This window comes from Propithecus coquereli, unplaced genomic scaffold (genome assembly GCF_000956105.1).
Source record: "Propithecus coquereli isolate 6110/MARCELLA unplaced genomic scaffold, Pcoq_1.0 Scaffold155, whole genome shotgun sequence".
Taxonomy (NCBI): Eukaryota; Metazoa; Chordata; class Mammalia; order Primates; family Indriidae; genus Propithecus; species Propithecus coquereli.
In genome coordinates this window covers 1-20,400 of record NW_012139969.1, presented here as the reverse complement: position 1 = coordinate 20,400, position 20,400 = coordinate 1, and positions in this window count along the sequence as shown.

The window sequence follows — 20,400 nt, the reverse complement described above, 5'->3', positions numbered from 1 at the left end:
CTTTAAAGAGAACACTTTCACGCGTTACTCGTATAATGAGACTATGATGCGTAAAATGGCGATTTAGGCCTTCACCTCCTATAGGAAGCCCTCCCTGACCGACAGCCCCGGGCCTGCCCCGCCAGGTCTCCTTGGTGTCTAGGAGCCACGTCGCCTGCTGTGGCTGCCGTGAGCCGGCTGCGTGTGCACGTGTGTGTGCTCCCCAGTTAGCCCGTGAGCCACCCGAGGGTGTGGGCTTTGCACTTCGAGGCTGGACGCGTCTTCGAGACCAGCAGTTCTCAGTGCGACCCCCAAATGGCAGCGTCAGTGTCGCCCGGGAGCTTGTTGGAAATTCAGATTCTCAGGCCCCACTCTGGGCCCTGATTGGAAACTCCGGGGCAGGCCCCTGGGTGTGTTTGCACCTGCCGGTGCTGATGGGGAAATCAAGGCGCAGCAAGGCTCACAGCGGGATCCAGTGACAACACTGAGACAGGACCAGGAAGGTCCCAGCAGAGGTGGAGGAGAGGCCCTGGGTGCTCCCTTCCTGACAGCTCCTCTGGGCTCCTTGGGACCATGAGGCACATGCGGCCCAGGAGGGAGGATTTGCGGTTCAGCCTTGTGTCCAGGGGCCAGAGAACTGTCCCTTCTGCTGCAGGCCGGCTCGCTCAGCAGGTGGGGCTGCTGTCCTTGGGCCACGTCGGGAGCCTCCTGAATGCCAGCCCGCTGCAGCCCAGGCCCTTGCTTCGCAGAAAGGGCAGTCTCTTTTTTGTTTTTTTTTCCCCAGTGAGACAGAGTCTCACTCTGTCACCCTGGGTAGAGTGCAGTGTCGTCATCGTGGCTCACTGCAACCTCAAACTCCTGGGCTCAAGCGATCCTCCCGCCTCGGCCTCCCGGAGTGCTAGGATCACAGGCGTGAGCCACCGTATGTGAACAGAAAGTGCAGTCTTGACTCTGGGGAACGAATGTGGCAGGGTCCGGGTCTCCCCCTGCTCCATCTGCCGCCAGGCACGGGGGAGCCCAGGCTGGGCAGAGACTTGGGTGGGGTGGATTGCAGGATGGGCCTGCGGCCCCCATCTGACTGTCCTCTCACCCCTCCCTGCTGTCTCTCTGCAGGTGTCTGGCCGAGGAGCCCCGAGACCCTGTCGAGTGAGGTGAGCGGCCACTGTCTGTGCTGTGGATGGGGCAGGGCCGAGGGTGTGGGGGGCAGTTTCAGGGGCTCTGTCTCTGTCTCTGCTGCCTCTTCCTCCTCTCCATCTTCTGGAGGCCCCTCCCCACCGTGGTCCTGGGGGTGCTGTTGAGTCCCTGGGAGAGGAAGGGGGTAGGAAAGTTCGGGGGTCAGCTTTCAGCAGAAAGGAGGAAGGTGGCTCCCTGGTTGACGGGGTCAGGGTTATGGGTGCTGCGGGCCCTCGGGGAGGCTCTGCTGGGGCCCATGGGGCATGTGGGTGCCTGGCCTAGGTACCAGGCAGGAGTGACCCTGACCTGGGGACCCTGGAGGCCCCTCATGAAGGAGGGAGCAGAGCTGTGGGCCACTCAGGTGGGTGGACGGCCAGCGGGGGGCAGGCCAGCGTACCAGTTGAGGCTGGGGTGCTCTGGTGGTCGGGCTCTGGCCTTGGGTCCCAGCTGTGGTCTGTGATGAGTAAGCACTTTGCAGACGCGATTCCCCTGCCTGGGAACATTGTTAGATGAGGGCGGCAAGGTCTCTGGGGCAGACTCCCTCCCCTGGCTTCTGGCGTCTCCTCTGAGTGCACTTCTAAGGCGACTTTGCCCCGTGGATGGTTCCCGGAGGGCATCTGGTTTTCATCTGGTCGGGTATGTGTGGGGCAAGTGTGTCTGCCGTGTCAGCCCTGCCTCCACGCACAGGAGGGAGAGAAGAGGTGTGGCACGCTCCCTGAAAGCTGAAAGCCGAAAGCCTACGGCAGCAGCGGGGTGGGAAGCAGTGGGGTTGAGGGGTGGGGCCGCCCATCCTCCCCCCTCCTCTGGCCTGGCCAGCTGCGTCCAGGACAGGGGTTAACTGAGACCATGACTTAGAGTTCAGGCTTCTCTCTTCATATACTCCCCCCAGTTTCCTTATCTGTAAAAGGGGGCTCCCCAGTGTGTCCTCCCAGACATCGTGTCATGTGTAGAGGGCCAGGTACAGAGAGCCTGGCATACAGTTGGTGCTCAATAAGTGTTCAAACACACATCAGTTATTTTGCAGCAGAGCCCTGGAAGGTGTCTGAAGGACTCTGGGGATAAGAGAAGTGCAGCCCCTGGCAGCTCAGACACCCCTGCAAGCATTCGAGAGAGGAGAAGCTACGCGTAGTGGATCCAATCCAGGCAGACTGCCTGGAGGAGGGGTGTTAATTGTTATTAATTTGCCATGGTTGATCATCTCTTTTTAAGTCTGAAAGAAACCTTTTTTATGCTTTTATTAGCTCATTAATCTTAGCAACAACAACCCATGAGAGGGAGCAGTTTGTTCCCCTCATAGAGGTGGGGAAGCCGGGGCAGGCAGGGGACAGACCTTGGTGTTGAGGTAGGATTTGGTCTAGGTCCCCACTCCGGGTCCCACGGTCCCATCACTCTCCTTACATGTGGCTTCCCAGTCTGGGTCCTCCTGAGGGGAGGGATATGGTTGGAGGTCACGCCGGCGGCCCCCCGTCCTCTGGCCAGGCCCCCGGAGCCATGGCGGAGGGAGCGCAAGCTGGAGGTTTTGGCGGTTTTGGGGGGGGGCCGGTTTGGCCTGGGGGGTTGCGGCCGGCGGTTTTGTTGGGGGGGCGTTGGGGGGGTGTTTCCGGGCTTGTTTTTTGGGGTTTTTTTTTGGGGGTTTTCCTTCCTGCTTGGCCTGGGCTTCCTTTCCTTCTCTTCCCTCTGGGGCCTTGCCGGCCCCTTTTGGGCGGGTTTTGCCCCTCGGAGAGCTAGCCCACGGCAACTGCCCTTGGCTGCCCTCCCGTGGTGGCCGAGTGGCCGAGCCCCACTTGGTTCGGCGAGAACAAGCTCCAGGGCCTTGTCCCGATTGGGACTGGGGGAGGTGTAGGGTGGCTGCTGCATGCTGGGAAGGCCTGGAATCAGGCAGGAGGTGGGGCAGGTGACTCGGGGGAGCCCACGGAGGCAGGACTCAGTGGCAGGGACGCCGCTCAGGGCGAGAGCTGGAAGGAGCGGGCTCCAGTCTGAGTCCGAGCGCAGCCGGTGGGAAGGGTGCCAACCGGAACACCTGGACACAGCAACTGAGCACGTCCGTTATTTGCGACTCGTGGGACGGCCCCGTGAAGTCTTTGCAATGGAAGAAACCTGTGTGCTGGGGGTGGGCAGCCTGGGAAGGAGGCATCATGCAAATGTGGGAGCCACGGTTACAGCAGCGGCATCTGTCAGGGCGCAGACCGGGGAGCCGCAGGCCACACCGCGCCACGAGGGCTCCGCCTGCAGTCAAAGCCAGGCGAGGCTTGTGGCCAGCCTTGGCCTCAGATGAAGCCACACGTGGGCACTAAGGGGTAGACACCCGTCTGGGGGGACTGCAACTGTGAGGGCCACTCCAGAAGGTACCTGGGTCCACCTGGCACAGCCCAGGAGGCCCGGGCAGGGGTCTGCTTGGATGGGTATATTTGGTGGGCACCCATGACCACCCTGCCATCGCCGCCAGAGTTTACTGGCTTGACTTTGCGTGTGGGCCGGAGAGGCCGCCCCGAGCCAGAGCTACCCTCGTTTCTAAAATAGGGGAACAGAACAGTGGGGGCGGGTGTTAGGCTAGTTCCCTAAATGACACCCTATACTTGGGCACTAAATTTTTAGCTTTGACAGGTCAGAGTGTGTCTGCTTCAAACACGGCTGTTTCTCTGGTTTCCACCTCAGTTAGCCCGACACAGACGGAGACCCCACCGCCGCTCCTGCCGGCTCTCTGGTCCTGCGCGTCTCTGCGGTGCCGGGTGCGCTTAGCACCCAAGCGCAGGGCCAAGAGCTCAAGTTCTGAGCCAGGCCGCCTAGGTTCTGTTGTTGTCGCATCTGGGCCCTGGGTGGCCCTGGGCACATTTCCTAGTTCCTCGGTGCTTCGGTCCTATCTGGGAAATGGGCGCAGCAGCCGCCTCCTCACGGGGACGTTGGGAAGATTAGACGGATGCTGCCGGAGAGGTCGGTAGACGTGGCCCTGCACGTGGCATTGCTAGGCTTGGCTGCTGGCTGCTCTCGCGTGTGGTGGGCGGCAGAGCCAGCTTTGGCTGAAGCGGTGACATCTGGGTCCCTGCCCCCGGCGGCTCCAGCGTCTTTCCCCGCTGCCTCCCTCTGGGCGTGAATTACTGCGGGCTGCCAGTGGCACGGCTGGGCGGGAGGGACGCGGGCGTGGGTGTGCGGGTGAGAGAACTCGACGCTGCTTTGGTGACAGGTACTCTCAGCCACCAGGGTGGAGGTGGCACAGAGGGGCGACGTCTCGGGCCGTGAGAAACGAGGAGGCTGTGGCGGGGCACAGGCAGCAGGACGGCAGTGCAGCGCCTGGGCTGGGCCAGGAGGCCCGGCGTGTCTGGTGGGCCGCAGACGGCAGAGAGGGGGAGGAGCGGGAACTGGCGCGTGCCACATGCCAGGCCCCTGGAACAGGCTCTTCACATGCGGAGCGTCATTTGTCGCTCCCGCAGGAGAGGGCTGTCGTTGCTCCTGTTTGCACATGCGAAATGGAGGCCCACACAGGGAAGGGGAGTGGGCCAAGTTGCAGGAGAGGCAGAGCTGGGATGGAAGCCCCCGTGTCCTGTGTCCCTGAGGGGCTGCAGGGCACCAGGAGTGGGTATGGCTCTAGTGCCAGGCTCTGTCTGTCCTGGGCAGGGGACACGCGTGTGCCTCCGTGTGCCGATGTTCCCCCCACGGCAGCAAGGAAGCTCTCGGGGAAACTAGGGCAGTGGGGCGGCTCTCTGGCACCTCCTACAGCGCTGGCACCTGGGGGTGGCTTCCACATTGGAGCCCGGTGCCTGGGCCCAGCCTGTTCTCGGCACATGCCTCCTCTGCTTCTGCCCGGCTCCCCACCCCAGCCCGCCTGCTAGGGGGGAGGGGTGTCAGGGGGCTGCAAGGTGCCCTGGAATAATGAAAGTAATCAGTGGCTCATACATTGCATGCCAAGCGTGAGTAAATGATCATTCGTTTGTTATCCCCGTTCTGCAGCTGAGGAAATAGAGGCCAGAGGAGCACAGTGACCTGCACGAGGTCACACAGCTAGGCAGCTGTGGGGCAGGATTCTGACACGGGTGGTGGGCAGGGGCCAGTGGGGCCCAGCCCTGGTTTTGCTCGGTGGGCAGTCCCAGGACAGTCCCTCAAGGCCCCCAGGGCCAAGACCCTGCCCCAGCTGTCATTTTCCAGCCCTGCCGAGGCCAGGCCAGAGGCAGGCGCTGGACACACATCACCTCCACTGAACCTGCCTCACTGTCCCCACGTGGCAGATCTGGGAGCTGGGGCTCAGAGGGGTCCCAGGCCGCTCTGATGCCAAAGTCTGGCTTTTATCCTCCCTGCCCTGCTACTCCAGAGTGTCTGGTGGTGCTTTGCCGGCCTGTGCCTCCTCCCCCAGGCCCGATGCCTGCTTACGCGGCTAAGGGAAGGGGAGAGCCTGGGCCAGTCTAGACACAGAGGGACAGAGAGGCAGGGTCAGGCCCGCATGGGTGGGGGGCAGGAACTGGATCTTTCAGTCTCAGGGTTGGGAAGGCATGTGGAGGCCCCCCTCCCCATCAAATGTCCTTTCTGCCACCTGAGCCCCCAGGGCAGTATGGGTAGCTGTTAGGAACCGAGTTTGTGGCATCAGACAGCATGCTGTGAATTCCAGCTCCAGTACTTACCAGCTCTGTGGCCTTAGACATGTTACTTAAGCTCTCTGGGCCTCAGTTTCCCCATTTGATAAAGGGAAAGTGACAGTAGAACCCACGTGGCAGGGCTATTAGAGAAGCGAATGGGGTATTTATTTACTGCAGTAGGAGCAACGCTCGGCATGCGGGCTCTCAGCAAATCCAGTCCAAGTGGTCATTAGCAGGCCGCAGGCTGTTCTAGGAACAGAGCAGGCGCTCCTAGCTCGTACGTGCAACCGATGCCAGAGCCAAGATGGGGGACGGGCTGGAGCTTGCTGCAGCTTCCCCCACCTACCCCGACCCCATGCTCCCCAGACCTCAGGCCCTGAGTTTCCCATCACCTGGGGAGCAGCCCGGTGGGGGCGGATGAAGGGATGGGGATGGGGGGTACCATTTTACACATAAACTGTTTATATATGTACACCTACCTTACTCCATCAAGTATCTGGGAGAGCTTCTAAGCATACGTATGGTACCAAGATAGACAATCCAAACCAGGGAAAACTGGGATGCAGTAATAGGAAGAAAGGGCTTGGAAAACATTAGAACATGGACACATAGGATCTGATTTTGGCCTGAATATTTGTCCCTGTGATTCCTGGTGGTTGGGGTGAAAAGGGAAATACCAGTTATGAGATTCATGCTGTGTACGGGAGCAAAGCAGCACAGAGTCCCTGAGAAGGAGCAGGTTTCCTTGAGGAGTGAGAGCTGCACCCGCCCAGCCATCTCTGCAACCCGGGGCGGCTCAGAGTCTGCAGGATGGGGAATCAGGTGCTGGACCTGGGTCAGGGGCTGGCCAGCTCCAGGCAGCAAGACCCTCTTCCTGCACGGGGCGATGCTGGGGTCCAGGGCCAGGACCATGTGGCTGGGAGGGTGGGGTAGGCACTGGGCCACAGCCCCCCAGCTTCCAGCCCTCCCAGCTCTGGATTCTCCTGTCCGGTTGGGTCTGCACATCCGCAGGCCTGGGCCTGAGGCCAGCTCTGCCTGCTCCGTTCCCCTCCTCTCTTCAAGAACCCTCAGTGTCTCCCCACTGCCCAAGCATCCGCTGTGGCTCCCTGAGCCTGGCCTCTGGGCTCTTAGCCTTGAGCCCCGCTCAGCCCTTGGGGTTCCCTCACAGCCCCTGCCTGGGCCCCACGCTTCAAGTGCTGGCCTCACCTCCTGCTGGCACCGAAGCTGCCCGAAGGCAGGGCGGAGTCTTTCCTGCCTCCCTCCCAGTGCCAGCTGGGCTCCTGGGGGAGCGGGGGCACCCTGAAGCCTTGCGGCGAGGGAGGGTTACAGAGAAGGGACCTGCAGCTATCACACGGGGTGGGTTTCCAGTTTGCAGAAGGTCTTGCACACACTTGGCCGAGCCCAGACCGCCCAACAGCCCTGGGAAACGGGACGGCAACAGCCCGCCAGGAGCACAGCCCCTGCTTCAGCGGCGCCTACCGTGTGCCCGCCGCTGCTCTAAGCGTTTTACACGTATTTATTTATTTCATCTTCACCACAGCCCATAAGCCGTTTTTGCAGGAGGAACTGAAGCACGGAGAGGTTAAGTGTAAACAGTCCTTAGTGGCAGAGCAGGGATTTGAACCCAGCAATCTGGATTCAATAGAAAGGGAAGGCGCCCGCCACTTACGGTGCTTCCGTGACACCCAAGCGTTCGTCTCCTCGGCTCCTCCCAAGGGCTGCTAAGGGAACAGTGAGACACTTGTGTTCCAGGTGAGGGAACAGGACCCAGAGGGCGAGGCCTGCGGCTGGGAGGGAGCGGATAAGGCGCGGTTCCCATTAGCGCCCTCTGATCCCAGAGCTGGAGCTGGAGCTGCCCCCGCTTGCTCAGGCCCCTCCCGCGGTGCTGGAAGGAGGGGCCAGGACTGGGGCAGGAAGGGCCACAGGAAGTCCTCCTCTGGGCGTGGCCCTTGCACAGGTCCCCTTCTGCGGCACCGCTCCCACCCCAGCCCTGCAGCCTAGACGAGGCTTTGATCTCCGGCCTGGCCAGGAACTGGGTGGGCTCCAGGGGCCAGGACTTAGCAGGCCCTGAGGGAGTGGCCTGTGGCATGGTGGTGACGGATGGGCGCCTGGCAGGGTAGGCGTTGCTCACACTGCCGGGCAGTGCGGAGACAGCTGCCTGAAATGCCTGCACCCAGGCAGGTCTGTCACCGCCAGGCCTGGCGGGACTAGGAGGCTGAGGGCAGCCATTGGCCATCTCTGCCAAGCGGCAGGCAGGGAGGAGGCCCCGTCGGAGGAAGGAGGCACAGCCCCGACCTCTCTGAAGAGCCCAGTTTGCGGGGCCTGCCCCTTAGTTCGTTGCAAAGCCTTTTTAAAATAATATCCTGTTTTAAGACACATGGTAAGGTTGCCTCCTCTATACGCCCTGTGCGTGCCCACGTGTCAGTCCTGGCCATCAAAGGACGGTGCTGTGGCTTTGAGTCCACACTGCCGCCTACCAGCTGTGTGACTTGTGGAAGTTACTGCACCTCTCTGAGTGCTGGTTTCCTCATTTATAGGATGGGGCTGCAGCTCATTTTTCTTTTTTTCTTTCTTTTTATTGTGGTAAAAACACGTAACATAAGGTTTGCCATCTTAGCCGTTTTAAGTGAACGGGACAGTCGCGTTAGCTGTGCGCACCTTACTGCGCGGCAGCTTGCTAGAGCGCTGTCCTCTTGCACGGCTGAAATTCTGCCCCCATTGAACAGGCCCGACAGCCTCCGTTCTGCTTTCTGGTTCTGAGAGTTTGGCTACGACAGAAACCTCACAACGAGTGGAATCACGGATTCACGTATTTGTCTGTGACTGGCGTGCTTCACTCAGCATCGTGGCCTTCAGGACGGGACCGCCTCCCTTCCCGAGGCTGAGCGACCGCCCGTCCTCTGCGCGCACCGCCTCCCGTGTCCCTGGGCGTCTGCCGACAGACGTCGGGCCGCTTCGCTCTCGGCTTCTGCGCACAGTGCTGCAGCGAACCGCGTGTGTGCAAATATCTCTCTGAGATACTGTTTTCAGTTCTTTGGATATATATACCCAGAAGTAGGATCGCAGGATCTCATGGTAATTCTATTTTTAATTTTTTGCGGAACTCCCATACTGTTTTCCACAGTGGCCGCACCATTTTATTAATACACTCCCACCAGCAGTGCACAGAGATTCTAATTTCTCCACATCCTTGTCGACACTTACCGCTTTGTGGATTTTGTTAGTGGCTGTCCTGTGGCGTGAGGTGATGTCTCACCGTGGTTTTTCTTCGCGTTTCTCTGATGGTTAGCGATGCTGGCATCTTTTCATGTGCTCCTGGGCCATTTGCATGTCTTCTCTGGCGAAATGTCTGTCCAAGCTCTTTGTTCACGTTTGGTTGGATTATTTCTGTTGTTGAGTTGTAGGGTTCTTTATGTGTCCCAGATGTTACCCCTTGCAGATGCGCGGCTTGCCAGTGTTTTCCTCCATTCCACAGGTGCCGTTTCACTCCGTTGGCCTTTGCCAAGAAGTTTTAAGTTTGATGTGGTCCCATTCGTCTATTTTTGCTCTTGTTGCCTGTGCTTTTGGTGTCATGTCCAGGAATCATTGCTCAGACCAATGTCATGAAGCGTCTCCCTGTGTTTGCTAGGAGTAGTGTAGTTCCAGGTCTCGTATTTAGGTCTTTCACTCGTTCCGAGTTAATTTTTGCATATGGTATAAGGTAAGAGTTCAATTTCATTGTGTGTGTGCGAATAGAGGCCGCAGCAGCTGCAAGCTCATTCTTTTCTTGTATAGCGTCTGTCCTGGTGCTTTAATAAGGACGGGACCCATGTCCCTTTCTCCTGGTGATGGCTTTGGCTTTGGCCCAAGCCCTTCCTCCTCCCTTCTTTGGGCCCTGCCGCACCCAGCCAGGCCGGGGAGGGCTTGCAGCCCGCGGGGGTGGTGTGAGCCGCTGCCGGGGCGCAGGCTTCCTCCCCACCCAGCGTCAGTGCCATGGGAGCTTCTGGGTGGGGTCGGGAGCTCCGTGATGGGGCAGAGACACAGGTGCCCAGGCCACTCTAGAGGACGTGTACGGGACCAGCAGCCCAAAGAGTCAGCACTGGACGTTGGTCTCTGGGGGTAAGGTCTCCGCGGGCACCTTAGGCTCTGGCCTCCTCCTGCCCTGTCCTCCTGGTGACTCAAATGAAGGTGCACAGCCCCACGTTTGGCAAGAGGTGGTTCTTACCTTGGGTGCTCAGCTGATGGAAGCTCTGAGCTAAAACCTGCCAAACCAAATGTAATTTTACAGCTGGGAAAATGAAGTTTTGCACGTGGGCTCAAAAACCCAATAGCTAGGGGTGGCCGCTCCCACACGCACTCCCCGGCGTGCCGTGCCGGAGTCGCTCACGCCGCCTCTCTCTTGAGGGCAGCGGCACCTGTTCGGGACTTCACATGCCGAGCTCACATCCTGGTGTTTCCGCGTCTGGCAGACGCAGGCTTCACCTCTGACAAGGGCTGCCTGTCCCTTCTGTGTGACCCAGGCAGCCCTTTTCCTCACCCTGGGCCTCAGTTTCTCCATCTATGAAATAACCGTCGCTCCTTCCCAGGGGAAATTGTAGGGCTGAACAAGGGCTGATGAATTTAAGTCCCTCTGTGGAGCGTCGGTGCAGATGGGGAAACTGCCACCCAAGCCCACGTGGCTGAATTCCCCATCCGTCTCAGTCCTGGGCCAGGAAACCGGCAAAGCTGCCTCACCCGCCTCTGGACTGGGCACCCCCAACCAGCCTGGACACGCAGGAGGAAGCCCACCATCAGGAGAGGGTGGCTACGGGGTTAAATCCTGCCACCCTGGCACGTCACCACAGCTGGTGACCAGCACTGGGAGGCCTGGGAGGAGGCCAGGCCTTTATCCCCAGCTCCCCAGGGAGGGCAGTGACAGGCCCGCTGGGAAGCAGTTGGTGACACCGGCCACGGCTGGTGTGGGGGATGCGGCTGTGGGTTTCTTGGAGACCTGCCAGAGGAGGTTGGAGGTGAGGACATGGACCAGGCGCTGGCCGTGGGGCTGTGGCCGAGGGCGGTAGCACTGCCCTTGCGGGCTGTGGCTCTCTTCCTGGTTATGGAAGCCCAGCACTGGGGACTTCACGTGCCTCACCGCATCTGGTCCTGGCAGCGGCGCACGCAGTGGGTGCCGCCCGTATCCCCGCTTTACAGATGAGGAAACCGCTCAGGGAGGCGAGGCTGGAGTTAGAAGGAGGCTCTGCCACAGGCTTGCCGGTGACCTTGGCCAGGTCCAGCCCCGTTTCCCCATCTGAACAATGGGGATTCACACATCTGGGGGGACGTGTTTGACGTTAGTTCTGTCTTGTGTTGAAGACGCTGAAGTGTCAAAGTGTCCGCAGACCTGACAAAGCCCCGAGTGTACAGACCAGCAGACTGAGGCTGGGACGAGTATGGCCACCGGGTCCTGGGAGGCGTCTCCCTGCCCGTCTCTCCCAACGCCCTGCCCGAGTCAGGCCGCGTCGCTGGCTCTGTGCCCCTCGAGAGCCTCTAGAGCGAGTCGGTGCTGGGAGGCATCCGCGCGTGCGTGCCTGTGCGCGTGCGTGCCTGTGCGCGTGCGTGCCTGTGCGCGTGCGTGCCTGTGCGCGTGCGTGCCTGTGCGCGTGCGTGCCTGTGCGCGTGCGTGCCTGCGCTGGGGGTGCCGGGGGGCGGCTGGTGCGGCTGAGCAGACCCCAGGACAACTGGACAAGAGCAAGGGCCGCACCCAGCCCTCCCTGTCGTGTTCCGAGGGCAGGGAGTGGGAGAAGCCCGGGGTGACTGGGTTTGTGCCCGCTATATATAGCCCAGCTCAGACACGCACAGCCGGCTATTTCTGTGTTCCTCCTCCTACTGAGGCAGGGGGAGGGGAGAGAAAGTAGTCCATCTAAAAATATAACCCGGGGAAAAATATCACAACGCCTGAGCTGAGCCCAAGAGATCTGTCTCGTTCTCGCACCTCCCGCCCCCGCGCCCCGACTTACCTCACAGCCGCCTCAGCTCCGCTTGGAACCTTCGGGCTGTCGGCCCCTCCCCGGCCTGTGCCACATTCCCCTGGTGCCCACCCCATTTCACAGGCAAAGAAACTGACGCCTGGAGAGGCTTGCTCTGGTGTGGCCACGGGCTCTGCACTCGGCACTTTCTGCGCGGCCCAGGCACGAGGGCCCAGCCTCCCCTCCCCTTGCTTCAGCTTCTCTCTGAGCTCAGCTTCCGCAGCCAAGAGGGGTGGAAGGCGGTGAGGGTGGAGGGAGTGCAGGCACAGCCCTACACGGGGCCAGGCGCATCGGAGGCGCTCGGTGAGCGTCAGGCCCTGTTGCCATTGATATTTTTATTATTGTCCTCCATCTTTGTCCTGACCACAGACAATGACTTTCCCCTGGGAGTTTCCGGGGCCCCAGTGCCCGGCAGACGGTCAGGCTGCCCCCACGGCAGTCAGCGGGCTACACGGCTGCGATGACGTTTGCTGAGGAAGGTGGTGGTCCAGGGCTGGGTAGCCCTCTGTGCGGCTGTGCTGGTCCTGGCACTGGTCCCTCTGTGACTGCCCGCGGTGGGGTGGGCTGTTGCTGTCCATTTTAACGACGGGAACCTGGAGCTCAGAGAGGGAAAGCGATGGCTCCTGGGTCACAGAGCTGGGACGGGGGAGTCTGGACCTGAAAGAAGCTGCCCTACTGCTCCGGACTCTGAGGTGTCTGGGTTATAAGGGCCCCTCCCTGCCTGCACCCCTCCGCTGCCCGCACCCCCTTCTGTGGACAGTGAGGGCTCGGGGTCTCTGTGAGGGCGCAGGCCCCCAGCTCCCCTCCTGGCGCTGCCCTGCCTGAATCTCGCCGGGGAGCTGGAGGCGTCAGGGGCTGGGACAGTGCGCGCCCGAGCGTACTGAGCACAAGCTGGGTGCCGGTGTGACGGTTCGGTGTGGAAATGTCAACCCACTCAAAAGTGGAGAAACCGGTCTGTTCAACCCCATGCTCACCAACGAGCGTCAGCTCACGGCCAGACACTCACTCTCCACCTCCACTGGGTTATTTTGATGTTGTACAATTTTATCCGTAAGTATTTCACCGTGTGTCTCTAAAAGACAAGGACCTGTTAAAAAACATACCCATGATGCCGTTACCACAGCTGAAAAGTCAAATGTTACCTGGCACTTGGTATCTATTACCTGACTCACCCTTCAAAGTAGCCTTGAGGTAGGAGGTAGCAGGGCCATTTTACAGACGAGGAAACTCGAGGCCTGGAGAGATTGGGTCACTGGCCCAAAGCCACACAGGTGGTAAGTGGCCAAGCAGAGATTCGAACCCCGGGCCCCGTGACCACAAAGCCAGTGCTCTGCCGGCAGGGCCCATCCCCAAAGGGTCACCAAGCCCTGTGGTGCCGGGAGGGGCTAGAGGCGGCTCGTGTTGGGGGAGTCTAGTTCCTGTGCCTCCCGACAGCCCCGGAGCCTGGCTGTGAGCTCAGCGCGCGGCTGCGAGGGTGTCCAGGCCGCGGGGGGCCGGGAGTGACTGTCTCTGGCCCGCGCTGAGCTTTGCCAGGGCATTAACAAGCCATTTAAAAAGCGCTGACAGCACACTTTGCGGGCTCCTATTTAGGATGTACTAAAAAATAAGCACCTTTTCCGGAAGGGAACTGCAGTATGTTGGAGTGAAATACGTCCGCGGTGCCACCTGCACATGTGTCGCCCTGCAGGTGCTGAAGGGGTGGGAGCGGCGAGCTCCCAGCCTCCCCCGCCCCAGGTGGCCTTGGAAGGTGGCAGGTACTTGGTGAGCAGGTGGATTCGTCAGCTCCCCCAGCTCTGCAGGGGGAGGCGGAAGGGGGTCTGAAGCTTTAGTGGGGTGTGTTGGAGGTGGGGGTGGGTTGGGGCAGGGGCGTGGGTAGGAGGGCAGAGGAAGTTACCTGCTCCAGGCTGCCCATTCCACAGATGGAGAAGCTGAGGTTGGGGTGGGAGGGGGAGATGAAAGCTGCAAGGTCGCACATCCCCAGCCCAGCCCCCAAGCTCAAGATGGACGCTGTAGAGGGGTGCGCTTGTATTTCCCTCCCTCCTCCTCGTCTCACCTCAAAGCAGATGTTCTCAGGACCTAGGGCAGGCCTGGCCTTACCACGCGCCGAGCACCATGGCAGGCACTGGGGATGTAACAGTGGACAAAAAATACAATCGGACTACCAGACAAACCAAAAAACAGTCTCTGGCTGCTTCATGGCGCTTACAGTTGAGTGGGGGGACTACAGGGAAATAAAGAACAGTAGCAGTGGTGCGAGGCTGCCGTGGACCCACACGAGGGGCAGATGTGGGGTGCCGTGCGGGATTTAAGAGGGCATTCACCAGGTGGGAAGGTGGGGGAAGGCATCCGGAGGAGGTGACACCTGGGCTGAGCGCTGCAGGGTGAATGTGTGAGCCAAGAAGGTGGGAGGCAGTGGCTGGAGACAGAGCTGCTGCTGTGTGTGCACGGAGCACGTACAAAGGCCCTGTGACAGAAGCGCAGGGGGATTCTGAAAAGCCAGCACGGCTGGAATAGAGCCGGCAAGGGGAAGTGTGGGAGGTGTGGCTGGAGGGGCTGGGGCTAGGCCTCTGCCAGGGACGTGATAGGGTTAACTGGGGTGGGTTATACTCTGCACTTGTGGTGTGGACAGATTTCTGGCTGCCATGTGGGGAAATAGCCTGGCTTTGAGTCAAGAGTTGACGGGGAGGTGAATGGGTGAATGTGAGCGTCTGGGTGGGAGGGGCGGTGGCCTGGACAGGGTGATCGTGCCAGGTGCCCACTGGCTCTCTGTTCTCCCCATTGTCCCCTCTGGGCCCGCTCACCCAGGAAAGTCCCTGCAGGTGTCTGGGAGGACAGTCCTTCAGCCGTGGGGGGGATGAGGGTGAGGTGGCCTTGCTGAGGGGATGCTCTTCCTCCACCGAGAGGCGGGGCGGCCGCGCCACGGGAGGGGTCATGGCGCAGGGCCCAGGCCCGGGGCGTCCCTTTCTGGGATGCAGCTGAGGCGGCAGCTGGGGGTGAGTGCCGGGCCGGAGGATGTCACATCTGCCTGTCTCCACTCTGAGATCTAACCCAGGGAGGAGCCAGTGGCCGAGAGGGAAGGGGAGCTCTGGATAAAAAAGTAGCTCGCTTTACTTAATTATGACTGATCGTGACAGCTCGCATCTTTAGTCTGAAAAGTATCTACGGGGTAAGGGCTGCTTTTCTCAGTCGGGATAATTATGTTAATTAAAATGCTTTCTTTATAGCAGTTCTGATTAATAAAAACAGTTCCGCTGCTCTCTTTAAACACTCTAACCTTCTGTTGCACGGGGAAGGAGGCCCTTTCTCAGCAATTTATGGTGCTTCACGCAGAGTCCAAGAGGCGACCTGCTGCCGGGCGGCCTGGTGGCCACATGGCGCTCGCACGCATGCGGGACGGACGCGGCAGGGACGGGACGGGCACCGGGCTGCTGAGTCGGCCTGAGAGTGAAAACGCCGCTTGTTCCCGGCCGCTGTTTGTTTCCTCTGGGAAGCACGGGGCGATTCCCGAGCTCCCGGCTAAGAAAAATCGACTGTGGGGACCGCGGCGCCCAGGCCAGGAGTGGATGCGGAGTGGAGGGGCGGGTGGCGTGGGGAACGGGGGCAGGAGTGGAGGTGTCGACGCGAGAGGCGGGGTGGCGGGAAGGGCTGACCCCCATCGCCTGCCCTCAGGGAGCTTGGCCTGGGCAGGTGGACACGGGGCCCTGGGCCGGCGCCTGCTCTGCCGGCCTGTCGCTGTGCGCGCGGCCTCGCAGCCTCGCCGTCCTGCCCGGTTCCTCCGCTGCCTGGGCCAGAGGTCACGGGTGGTGGCTCCGAGGCACTGTCTGTCTCATAGTCGCGTGACCGTGTGTGTGTGTGTCGACACGTGTATGTATGTGTATGGGAGCGTGTGAGTACGCATGTGTGTGTGTGTGTGTTGACATGTGTATGTATGTATGTGTACGGGAGCGTGGGGGTGTGTTTGTGTGTGCGTGCATTGCACGTGAGAATGTGTGTTTATGTGAGTGTGTATAAGTATTCACAGTGCAAGTGTGTGTGAACAAGGGCAATTGTGTGTATGTATGCAAATGAGTGTATGAGAACACGTATGTGTGAGAGTGTATGTGTGTGTGTGTGTGTGTGTGTGTGTGTGTGTGTATTTTAGCCACAGAGTGTAGCGAAGACAGCCCACAGGTGGTTGAAAGATTGGGAGGTTTCCCGTCAAAATCAGACTTCTGGAGTCTCTTGAGAAGTCGGAAGCCCGGGCAGGCCCGCGCTGGCACGGAGTTGGGGGCGCTGCGCACTGGCACGACCGGACTGCCCGGGCGGCGGCTGGGTCTTTCTGGCGCCGTGTGAGTCTGGCCTGCCTGTGAGGGCTGAGGACGGGGGGCGGGGGGGGTCTTGCCTGGGGACGGGTGTTTAGGCCCCAAAGAAGTGGGGAGGCATCTCGGCCAGCCACCGTCGCTTCTCCTGAGAGGACTGAGTGGAGGGGGTCCAGAGGCCCCCAGCAGACGTGTCCCTGTGCTGCAGGAGATTTGCGGGGTTCCCCACTGCACTGCCTGGAGGGGCTCAGACCAAGGTGACGTGATTTCGGAGGGGGCCGTGAGGGGGTCATGGAAGATGCCTCTGCGTGTGCCAGAGTCCACCCCCTCCCTGAGGCCCTAGCTCTCTCTGGACACCCCTCCCTGGGGCACTGTCGCTGCCCCCCCGGACAACTCCCCTTCTCGTGAGGACTTAGGCTCCGGCGCTGCTCGTGCTGGGGCACACCCTCCCCCGACACAGCCTGGGCCTCGTCCCAGCCCTGGCCCTCCCCGGGCCAGCCTGGCCTCTCTGCTGCTGGGAATGAGGAAGTGGGTCTGGGGTTCTCCGTCCTCCGCCTGCTTGAGGAAGAGGCTGCTGCAGGAGGCAGGGAGGCCCCTGGAGCCCCCAGCACACCATGGGCCAAGAGGGGCAGGGCCGTGTCCAGGGCACCATAGCTGGGAACCAGGGTCTGGGCAGGGCAAGGAGCCCAGGCCCCCCAGCCCCAGGGGATTATGAGGGTGGCTAAGGCCGAGGGGTCCCCACTGCCAGAGGGAGTGATGTTAGTGGGTCCCTGGACGCGGGTCCTCTCGCATGGGAAGACTGCAGACTGGCTCCTGGCCTGCACCTTTGGGGCCTGATGTTGGGGTCCAGAGGCTTGCCTGGGTACATGCGTGTGGACATTCACACATGTACATGCGCCACGCAAATATGTGGGCAGCACACACATACCTGTGTGTTGCCATATGCTCACATACACATGTGGATGTTGTATGTGTGGGTGGGTGTGCCAGTCCATGTGTGCAGGTGGTGACATGCATGCACGTGATCACACCTACACACGCATGTGTGAGCATGCTCCTGTGCACACACCAGCATGGACATGTGCTGTTTAACACATGTGTGTCTGGGGCGCTGCACTTCTTCAGTTCTGTCCCTACGTGTTCACACACGTGTGTGTTCCCGTGTAGGTCTGTGTGTACAGCTAAGGTACGTGGCAAGGCCCCTCCATGGGCCCTGGAGGAGGCTGGCTGTCTAGACGGTGGTAACGGTCAGGGTGTGAGCTCTGGCCTGTGCTGGGAGCCCCCTGCTCCCCGAGGAGGGTGGCACCATCCCTCTGGTTGGCAGTGAGTGCCCCCTGGGGTGCCACTGGCCCTGCTGCCAGCTCACTGGGCCCCCAGCCCTGGGGAAGTTCTGCCTTGTGTGGGGTAGCCGGGGCGGTGTCACCTGCCTGCTGACTCCACTGCCCAGACACGAGGACAGCGCCGGGACCCTCCTTGCCCCAGTGGTGCAGTGGGGTCTGGGCGGTGCGGAGGAGGGGCTCTGTGTGGCCCTGTCTGCCGGGGCTCCCTCCTGTGCGTGGCCTGGCTGGGGCCCAGTGGGGCCACCCTGCCCCTGGCCCCAGGGCGGCCCTTCCTCTTGCCACCAGCAGCGGGCTAAGCTAGGAGTCGCGAGAGTGCCCCTGGCCGTCTGCTCCGCTCCGTGCCTCTCACCCCGTCACCTGACCAGCGGGGCCGAGCTTGTGACTCTTCACCAGGAGGGAGCCCTGGGGCACGGTGTGCGACGGCGGGTTTCAGGCCCTGCGAATGCTGGGACACCATTTCTGGGCGGGAGTCCCCCCTCGCCTCCGTAGACGCTTTGGCTCCTACACGTATGTGGCAGCCCCAGGCTGGCTGGGACCTGGGCCTGCCGAGGGGCTGCCCCTCTCTCACCTCCACTGTATTTACGTGTCTATTTTACGATTTCAATTTTTAATGCCTCTGCTCTTTGAAGATGCTTAATGCTTTCGAGTGGAACATTTCCTTCCAGGACCTGAGCGCAGATTGAGGACAGAGCAATAAATCAACTAATAACTGGAACCTCATTTTCTGCTCCATGGCAGAGAGTTAACCCCTGCCTCACCGCACTGCTCCGGGCGGCAGCTGCGGGCAAGGGAGGCTGGGAGCAGGCTGCCAAGACAGGCACCCTGTGCTCGCTGCTTGGCTTCCCCTCCCGCTTGCCTCCTCTCCTCTCCTGTCCTCTCCTCTCCTCCCCTCTCTTCTCCTCCCCTCTCCTCCCCTCCCCTCCTCTACTTTCCTCTCTTCTCCCTTTGTTTCCCCTTTTTCTTCTTGTTTTCTCTTCATTTATTTTTGTTTCTGTCCTGCTCAAAGCAAGTACAGATAGGAGAAATGTCTGGAAATGGGGATTTTGGAGGGGACCCTGGGATGGTGTGGGAAAGCATTTGTTGGAAACTCCCTAGGCCCTGACTTGCTGTGTGACCTAAGGGAGGTGTCCAACCCTCTCTGAACCTCATACAAAGGGATCTTACCGCATGGGTGGACCATGATTTGAATTTAACATCTAGCACGGACTTGACAGCAGAGGTGGGCAGTGTCCGAGTCGCCCCCATTCACTCCCCTGCCCACTGTGGCTTGGGGAGGAGGACAGGTAAGAGCCACTCTGGCAGGCGAACTGGTAGCAGATGGCTCTTCACTCATGTTATGTGTGCCTGAGTCTGTTCAGTCATTCCTCATGTGTGTGCGTGTGTGTGTGTGTGTGCGCGCGTGCATGTGTCTTCCTGCACGTCTTGGCCTCTAGGGTCATGGAGTACCACCACTGTCCACCTAGGATGACTCCTGACTCCCCGCAGGACTAGTGAAAGGGCCCAGAGTGGGGAGCAGTGTCTGTATTGGGACGCTGAGGGGTGCAGAGTCAGGGTTAGGAGCAGAGACTCTGGGCTACGTGTCTGCATGCAAATCCAGCTTTGCCATTTACTGCTATGAGACCTTGGGTAAGTCACTTAACCTCTCTGTGCTCAGTCCCCCTTCTATAAAATAGAGATAAGAATAGTGCCTCCCTCATAAATTTGTTGTGCAGATTAAATGAGGTGGTTGCCTGTAAAGTGGCTGGCACATAGTAAATGCAGTGTTAAGTATTTGCTATCATTATCATAGGACACACACACTCACGGAGCATGTTTCCTGCCCCCAACCAACCATGAGACATCAGAGACATACTAGGCACATCTGTCTAGGCCCACCAGCCCCAAACGCCTGTGCGTGCATGGCCTACAAGTAAGGAGGAGCCCAGCACCCATCAGAGCAGCCAGGGGTGGCTTCCTGGAGGAGGTGGTACTAGCACTTGGCCTGCGAGGGAGAGGAGGGTGGACCTGGGCACCTGCTGGGGCTGGGCAGGGAGGATACTGGGAGCATACCAAAGCCCAGCTGAAGGTATTATACTGATTCAGGAGGACGTAGGGAGCAATTTTAGACCCTAGCTCAGGGAGGGGTGGGCTAACATTTAGTAGGCACCTGCTGCACACAGATTTCTGTATTGTATGTGTTATTTCTTTGCGGAGATGAGGACACTGCGTCTGAGCACTGTTGTGTGACTTGCCCAGGGCCACCCAAGCCTCCAGTGGTGGGGGTGGATTTGAATTCGTGTCCGTTTGACCCTGGAGCTCTGCTCCCCTCCTGGCCCAAGTCCCAGTGTTGCGGGGCTGGAGAAGGGAGCCCGTCCACACTCTCTTCCTATGATGTCCTGCCCTGCCTGGACCCCTCTGGTGATGGGGAGCTTACTGCCTTCTGGACCTTTAAGGGCATTTTGTATCACTCCACTCATTCTAACAAGGCTGCTTAGGCTGAGCCCAAATCCAGTCGCCACGGCTCAGCCCGCAGACCCCTGTCGCTCCCTCAGCCGTGCCCTGCGCGGCCTGCGGCTGCCTGACGGCCCCGCTCATGTGCCCGAGGGGCAGGGGGTGCCCCTCACTGGGCACCTGCAGTGCGCCAACCACGAAGTGTGGCCCTGCCACATCCCACACGGGACCCCGTGCAGTAGGCCGGGCCACACTCGGGCGGACTCGGCCCCAGAAGCTCATTGTTCCAGACAGCCAGCCCTGCCACCGGCACCCGGGACAACCGGGAACGGCGCTCAGCCCTGGAGTATCTGGTTTCCAGAGTATTTAAACAGATGACTCCACTAGGTGATAATTTTAGCACGTTATGGCTGATGTGTTCTTGGGGCCATAAGACAGCAAACTTTTACCGCTGGAAGCAGCTCCAGCCCAGACGTGGGGAAATTGCCATGTCGTCCGTCATCGGGTGTCAGTGACTGTGTGGGCAGAGGGGGGTGTGCGGGTGCTGAGAGACGTGTGCACCCTCCCCGTGCACGGCAGCCAGCCTCAGCCTGGGAGGGGCAGGGGGGCAGGGAGAGCCGTGCGTTCGCCC